Below are 9,128 nucleotides of genomic sequence, written 5' to 3'. Positions count from 1 at the left end.
TGTGCATTCATCTATATAAAAAAAGTGTATACATAACAACAGATCGAAATCGAAATCAAGTACAATAGGGAAAAAGGAACCTGGATTGTTTTAACACAGCAAAAACATTATATATAATAAATAGATGCAGAAAAAAAACAAAAAACAAGGTAGACAGAACCAAAAAAAATGTACAGCAGAAAGGAAATGTAAACAGGAGGAGTCCCATACTGACAGGGGTTGCAAAAAGATAATACATACCCAAATGGATGCAAGTAGGGATTGCATCGTCTATGACCAACATACAGAGACAGTATATAAGCAAGAAATACATATACACGTATATGCAAATGCATATATAAACACGTGTATATATATATATATATATATATATATATATATATATATATATATATATATATATATATATATGTGTGTGTGTGTGTGTATATAGGGAAAAGGGAGAGTCATTCTTCCCATCCCCTGGATGAAAAACCATCAAGGAAGGTGCAGTAGCTCATTGAGGCCAGGGGGTGAGGTGGCTTCTAAGCAGATTATCCACCGTGTTTCACGTTGGAGTAAGATCATATTCTAATCACCACCTCTATCACTAGGCTCTTTTGTGAAATTCCTGTTTGGTTTCACCTACATAAAGGCAACCGCACTGGCATACCAACAGATATACCACCCCGGCTGTTTTACAGTTGGCATAATGGGTCGGTCTGAATACTTTCCCATTGGAAAGCTTAATGTATGATCCTATATACATGTACTGGCAATATCCGCATCCACCGCATCTAAATGTTCCCATGCCTTTGCAGGGGTCTTTTCTGAATTCCCCCATAAATTCACTATGGACAAGAAGATCTTTTAAAGACCCAATATGATATAGAGGGGGTCTCTGAAATAAAGGGATTCAAAGATGGGTCGATACATAATAAGTGCCAATACTTGGATATAATTTGTTTAATTCTTTTATATTGTTTTGTGTATCTTGTGATAATCCTAAGTGTATTGGGTTGTAATTCTTTTGATCTTGTAGGGTTTGTTTTTTTATTATCAAAGAGTAGACTATGTCTAGATTATTTGTTGGCTTTCTTGAATGCCTTTTTCAGACAAGTTAAGGAATAGCCTTGTTGTAGCAGTCTATCCCTTAGATTATTGGCCTCTGTTTGTAAAACTAAACACTGAACAATTCCGGCAGATACGCAGATATTGACTGTAATGGATAGATCTAATCAATGGTCGGGGATGTGCGCTACTGGCATGTAATATTGTATTGCCTGCTGTGGCTTTACGAAACAGTGAGCTTGTGAGTGTACCGTCCTTTTCTTTTTGAATGGAAATGTCCAGAAAATTGATTTTATCTGGACTGTATGTCATTTTAATGCTCAGATTACATGTGTTGTTGTTCATTGCTTTTACACATTGATGGAGCTGTTCAACGATCCATTCCAGATGGTCAAAATATCGTCTATGTAGCGATACCATGTCAAAATATTGTCAGTGAAGTGAACAAGATTCTCATCCGCAAAAAATGATTGCTCCCACTCCCCCAGGTACAGATTGGCGTAGGATGGGGCACAACATGTCCCCATCGCTATGCCCTGCACCTGGAGAAAGTGGGAGCCGTCAAAAGAGAAGACATTGTGTGTAAGTATTTGCTCTAAAGAAAAGAGCACGAACTCATTAAAACCAAGGTTGTCTCTGCGGGATTGGGAAAGGATGTGTCTGATAGCAAAGATGCCCTACTGGTGGTGGATGAAGCTGTACAAAGCTTCAATATCTATCGCCACCAGCAGGGCATCTTGAGGCACCTGTATCCTCTCCAGGTTTTGGAGGAGATGCATAGTGCCCCTGATGTGGGAAGGTAGATTGGTTACATATGGTCTAATTTGTTCATTGATGAACTTGTCAAATTCTCTGTTATGCCACCTCGTCCAGATACAATCAGACTACCTGGGGGATTCTCGATGCGTTTTTATGAATTTTCGGTAAACAGTACAGTAATTCTATCGATATTGTGTGAACTGTAGGCATCTGAATGCTGTTACTGTGAGCAGTGCCTATTCTCTTTCACAAATCTAGGAATCGCTTGTTGCCCTAGGACAGGCCAAGTTTTTCTCCACATTTGTTCTCGCCAAAGTGGACAAACCAAAGCGTATTTTCATTACTCCCATGTTTTTGTGCCATTTAAAAGGTATGGTTTATGGGCTGAACAATGTACAGACCACATTCCAGGGGATTATCGAACACTGCCTTGGGGACATTAACCTGGATAGTATCCTGATCTATCTAAGGCAATGTAGTGGAGTTTTCTGCCACATTCGAGGACCAACTTGCACATTTAAATACTGTGTTGGCTCTGTTGCACCAGTATAGGCTGAAGCTCAACCCTGAGCAGCTCCAGCTACTGTATTTAAATGTGAAATCAAGTTATTAAGACAAATAATCTGCAGACAAAGCATACTCCACAGTCCTAAGAAAGTAAATACGGAATGGAGGCTCCAACAATTGTGGCCAAAGTCAAAACGTTTCTAGGGCTGGCAGGATATTGTCAGTATTTTATCAAGCACTATGCCCCTCATTCTTCAAAATTTCCTATACAAAAATCAGATGGGCATGCTACAGGAAAATGAAAATGATAATCAGGAAAACAGGAAGTGTTTGACTTCTTAAAGCAGCAGCTGATGTTAGCTCCCATGCAGGCCTTTGCTGACATCTCCCTTCCTCTCTGGCTAAGAACCTAACAATCTGGGGTCCATGTTCTAGCAAGTACAAGGCGGCCAGGAGAGGATCATCAACCCTTTTGCTATTTGAAGCCTACATGTGACTGAAAAGAATCCTGTAAACTATAGTTCCTTCAAATGTGTGCCCACTCACCAAATGGCGATGGCACCCAGCTTTGCAGTCCGGGGGTCACTTCAGGCTTATGTGATGGTATCCAGAGGAGCTCAGGAGTGGTGTTGTGCACATCAGATCAAAGGATTTCTTGTTGGAATTTCTCAGCAGAATCACCAGGCACCAAAAAAGGATAAAAAATTGAACTAATAGTGAAAAGTACCATTTGAAAAGGGATTTATTCCATATACAAATGGGTACTTACAAAATGGTTGATAAAAACAGGCATGTAAAGGGATTAGAGACAAATCCAGACACTGCTCACGGCGTGCGTTCCAGAAACCAGGAAGTGCGTTCCAAGGAGCAGGAAATGACATCAGTGCCACCGGAAATACGTTGACATGCTTCACCAACCTACAAGGCGTTTGTATATTCACATTTGTATTCATCTACACTTGGTCACACATGTTTAATAACATTTGCGAGCAACACATTTCCATAATTTTATAGTTCCTTCAAGCTGGAGCTGTTGGCCCTTGTGTGGGAAGTCACCGAACACTTTGCTGAGTATCTGACAAGTTTGAGTTCTGGATGGATAACAATCTATTCCATATCTTCGAACTACTAAACTTTGGCAGCTGCCCTAAGTCAGCAGTTGTCCTATCATGGTACCCAATAACCAGGCCTCACTGGGATGTGGATGAAAAAGCTGAAGTTCAGCAGAGCAGACATGCATTGTTAGAGCTCCACACCGCTGAGGAGAGAAGAGAAGGACAAAGCGGAGCCTGCAGGCTCAAAAGGTATCTATTTGAACCTTTTTGCCCCAGGGAACAAACTGTGAAAGTTTGGGCAGGAAATATGGTACTGGGAGGAAACCGTGGCAGAAATAAAAATCACCTCACAAAGAGCTCACAGGCACTCACTGCAACTAAAGCAGCTCCAGTCACCTCACAAGATACAGCATCAGGGCGCTCTCACAGACAGAAAATGTCACAGCAAGACTCTCCATTTGAGTCAGATACAGAACAAATCCTCTCACAAACTTCTCCACAAGCCTCCTCAGTATCCCCAGTAACATTATTACAATTTGAAAAGATGCTTCATAAGGCTTTAAAACAAACCTCAGACCAAATAACAAAAAGCCTAACCAAAGAAATAAGAGAGCTGGGAAACCGCACCGCAGCCTTAGAAATAAAAATGGATGAAATTGAAATTACAACCCAAGAATATATAACAGAATTGGAACAATTAAAAAAAGAGAATTTAATACTTCAAACTAAGCTCGAAGATTACGAAAATAGAGCCAGACGTTCAAACTTGCGCATAAGGGGAATACCTGAAACTGTGACAGACCTGCAATCTACTATTACTGCTCTATTACAAGAACTAAAGCCAGATATCCCTATTGAACGTTTAGAACTGGACAGAGTACACAGAGCCCTCACAGCCAAAAAGAAAGATGGACCCCCACGTGATATAATCACAAAATTTCATTATTACAGAACGAAAGAACAAATACTAATTGCTGCAAGAGAAAAAAAGGAACTTAATTTTCAAGGACACAATTATCAAATTTTTGCTGACCTATCCCAACTTACTATTACTAAAAGACGATCCATGAAACCCCAACTAATGGAACTGCAACGCCACAACATTATGTATCAATGGGGCTTCCCCTTTTCAGTCAGATTTAACTACCAAGGTACAATTTACAGAAGCAGATGAACTACAACAAACCCTTTTAAAATTAAATCTGACAGAACCCACAAGCAGCAACACTCCCACACGCAGAAGAATGGCATCATCTTCACCTTTAGGCAGCACCCAGAAAATTTCAGAACAAAATGGGAAGCATCATTCTCACAAAAAAGGCCGTTATGCCACATCATCCATGGACCAAGAAGATTCAATGGACTGACATCCTAATTCCTGATATCTCTTCATTTATTATACTAAGAGATGGTTCTCTATAAAAAACCTATATTTATAACTGAATGTAACTGCATTCTGATAGTCACACACTGTGTGGGATCATGTTACATTCCAGTTATATTTCTTATTACTTCTGATTCATATAGCCTTAGAATATATAAGTGAAATAAGGAAATTCTTGTTCAGTTATATATTATCAGGTAATAACAATAGATTTATTACTTTTTAAGACAAATATGTTCAATAACCCAGAAGTAATGGAAGCTTTTTCTTTCTTTTCTTAAAACAAATATATTATTACCTAACTAGTTCCTAGAATTATGTTTTTGTTTATTCTAATCTGAAGCAATACAACCTCAATTTTATGAGTTAACATATCTAAACAGTTACATATGAATAAAATATGTAATTGTTTACTCTAAAAGGGTTAAAATCCCAAAATAATTCAAACTATCTTCATCAATACCAAAGTTATTAACAGTACCTTTCTAACTGAATTATTTAGCCTAGGGCAAGACTAACCATATACAACCACCCTGGAATAAATAATTTCAACAAAAACTATATTCTGCACTCCAATTAATCAAACATCATTTTGATGTCTTTTGACATAGCACTTCTCTCCTGTAAGCGGAAGATCCGTGTACCCCCATTAGCCCTCCTCATTCTCCCAACCATATTATGTGGGAGTGTGACGAAGGCACTTATTCCCCTGAGAGAGATATTTATTCTCTTTCACGGGTAAATTGTGATTACTTGCAAAAAATAATTTATACAATGTATCATCTAATCTCATATGTTTTTTGTTTACTCTTTACTCCAGAATTCACTGGTTTCTTTTCTATCTATTCATCTCTTCAGTCCACACAGGTTGATCTGCGCAGTCAGCTCTGCAGAACAAAAAGTAAGTCAAAACTATTTGATCTGTTGCCATGGCACCACTGAATATACTTTCCCTGAATGTTCAGGGAATAAATGTCCCTCAAAAAAGGACCAAAGCCTTCCGTACTTTCCATAACAAGAAGGCTCACATAGTATGCCTCCAAGAAACACACTCCACCAAAGATTCTACTCCAAAATATATTTCTCCTTTTTATCAACAAATTTACACGGCTTCTGCCTGTACCAAGCAAAGGGGAACTCTAATTGCATTTCACCGATCCACACCATTCACCTTATCATCAGAAATTAAAGACCCAGAAGGTAGATACCTGATACTCATGGGTTATATAATGGATACAGCAATCACGGTGATTTCCTACTACGCTCCTAACAAACAACCTACACCATTCCTCTCACATATATTACAAGTGATTAATACACACAAAATAGGAACAGTGATAATGTGTGGGGATTCGAACCAGGTCCTCCTCCCATTTCTAGATAAATCACCTTTTACACCATCCAAAATAACCTCTAGATGACCTTTTTCTCAACTTCTTTCCAAATACAATCTGGTAGATTCGTGGAGAGAAAGTAACCCAATGAAAAAGAAATTCACTTATTTCTCGCACCCTCATCAAACCTTCACCAGAATAGATCATATTTTTCTAACAATAGGAATGATACCAGAAATTATTGCATCAGATATAATTCCGATTCCGTGGTCTGACCATAATGCAGTATACACTACTATAGCCTCAGCCATAACAAAAGTGCATGACCCAACGTGGTACTTACCGGACATAATGCTCAAACACCCACTACATCAGATGGCCATTGAACAAGCTTTAAAGGAATACATATCAATTAATAATACAACAGACATCTCCCCAATAACACTGTGGGAAGCTCATAAGCCTGTCTTGCGTGGTACAATACAAAGACAAATGGCACTATTTAAACGGGAACGCAAAAATCTAGCAAAAAAACTAGAACTCAATTTTAATGCAGCCTACATATCATTTCAAGATAATCCATCTCAGAGTACAAAATCTCATCTGGAAAAATCTAGATTGGAATACGATCTATTTCTCACTGAGTCAGTTGATAAATCCCTCAAACGCTCCAAACACAATTTCTACATGAATACAAACAAACCAGGTACATATTTGGCTCGGGCATTAAATTCAACTAACAAATCTTTCAAACCAATACGTTTGAAATTATCAAAAAATGTTTACACTTGTAATCCAGTTAAAATAGTCCATAAATTTCACTCACATCTCGCAACTTTATACAAGACAAACAATGAATTTAATCCTACAGAGGCTGAATCCTTCTTCTCAAAAATAACCTTACCTGAGTTATCTCAGAATCAAAAAAGCAGTTTGGATGAGCCTATAACTATAGATGAAGTTGCTAACGCCATAAAAGACCTAAAACTTAACAAAAGACCAGGCCCAGACGGCTACTCGGCTTTATACTATAAAACATTCTCAGAAATACTCTCTCCCATTCTCACTGAAACTTTTAACAAACTTCTAGATGGACATTCTTTTCGGCAAGAAACACTAATGGCAATTGTTTGTATGATCCCAAAACCCCTTTCTGATGATACTTCCTGTGTGAATTATCGGCCTATCTCTCTGTTAAACCTCGATATTAAATTATTAGCAAAAATAATAGCAAAACGCCTCAATAGCATTATAGGAAAATTAATACATAGAGATCAAGTAGGCTTCATGCCAAATAGACAGGCAGGCGATAATGTACGCAGGGCAGTGTTATTGGCACATATTGCTAAAAAACGGAAAATCCCTTTATGTTTTCTATCTCTCGATATTAAGAGGGCATTTGACACAGTATCCTGGCAATATATGCAATATTCATTACAAAAATGGGGTTTAGAACCCCACTTTTTAACATGGATCAAAGCATTATATAATAAACCCAAAGCCTATATAAAATATGCTGGATACAAATCTGAAGCCTTTAATATCGAAAGAGGTACCCGACAGGGTTGCCCATTATCTCCCTTATTATTTGCCCTTATACTCGAACCCATGGCCCAATACATCAGAACAAACCAAACTATAACTGGCATTGAAGTAGGAGGTATTACCCACAAATTATGTATATTTGCAGACGATATATTACTTTTTCTATCATCACCACAGGTCTCTGATCCTAACTTAATACCAGCTCTTGATGGATTTGCAGCCCTATCCGGCCTTATGATTAATCCTAAGAAATGCCTAGTGCTTAATATTTCACTCACAAACATGGAATTGATCCCGGCTAGGGCTGCACTCCCATTCACATGGGCAGAAAAATCAATCCCATGTCTTGGAATTCATTTAACAGCATCTCATTCTGACTTATTCTCAACCAATTATCCTCCTGTATTAAGACAGATCACAAATCTAATAAAACAATGGTCGCAACTTCCTTTATCCTGGATAGGGAAGATTAATGCAATCAAAATGACTATTCTACCCAAATTGCTTTATCTATTCAGAGTCCTCCCTATTCCAATTCCTTCCTATTTTTTGAGAATAGTACAAAAAAGAGCAACTTCGTTTATATGGGGCTCTTCTAAACCACGTATACCTATACACACACTACATCTTCCCAAAAATAAAGGAGGCCTAGGATACCCTAATTTTACTAACTACTACAGAGCAGCACATTTGGCCAGTCTGTCCAAATACCATGCAAAACAGGAAATCCCATTATGGGTATTTATAGAGGCTTCAGAAAATGACCCTCTATTAATATCAAATTTATTATGGCTTGATCCTAAAGACCGCTTTAAAATTCATAATCCCATAACTAAACACTTCTTATCTCTCTGGGATAAACTAAAAACCAAATATCAGTTACAATCTCCACACAATCCTCTCCTTTCTTTTATCAGAAATCCGGCCTTTTATCCGGCATGGATCTACCCAAATTCTTTTAAAGCTTGGACAACATCAGGCATTCAGACACTAAATGACTTCATAGCATCTAAATCATTCCTTTCATTCCCATCGCTTAGAGAAAAATATGATCTACCAAACTCTGAGATATTTAGATATCTCCAAATCAAAAATTTCTATACACCATTCCTAAAGGGGGATACACCATTATCCCAATTATCCATTTTTGAATCAATCTGTACAAAAGATCCATTTGCTAAAGGTACAATTTCATCACTTTATAATCAATTATATGGAGTAGCAAATCTTAATAGACCCTCTTAAGTTCAGAGGTGGGAGGAGGACCTGGGACGAACTTTAGAAGAAACGGACTGGTCTAACATATGGCTCACATCTAAGTCATCTTCACCCAACATCTTAGCACTGGAGACAAATTATAAAGTCCTAACTCGCTGGTACCTTGTACCCACTAGAGTGGCAAAATATTCACCTAATACCTCAGCTCTTTGTTTTCGAGGATGCCCAGAAATAGGCACATATTTACACATATGGTGGACGTGCCCAGTAATCCAA

The sequence above is a fragment of the Aquarana catesbeiana genome, linkage group LG01, assembly GCF_042186555.1.
Source record: "Aquarana catesbeiana isolate 2022-GZ linkage group LG01, ASM4218655v1, whole genome shotgun sequence".
In the NCBI taxonomy this organism is placed as follows: domain Eukaryota; kingdom Metazoa; phylum Chordata; class Amphibia; order Anura; family Ranidae; genus Aquarana; species Aquarana catesbeiana.
The sequence above is the reverse complement of the archived record's forward strand: the minus strand, read 5'-3'. Positions refer to the sequence as shown.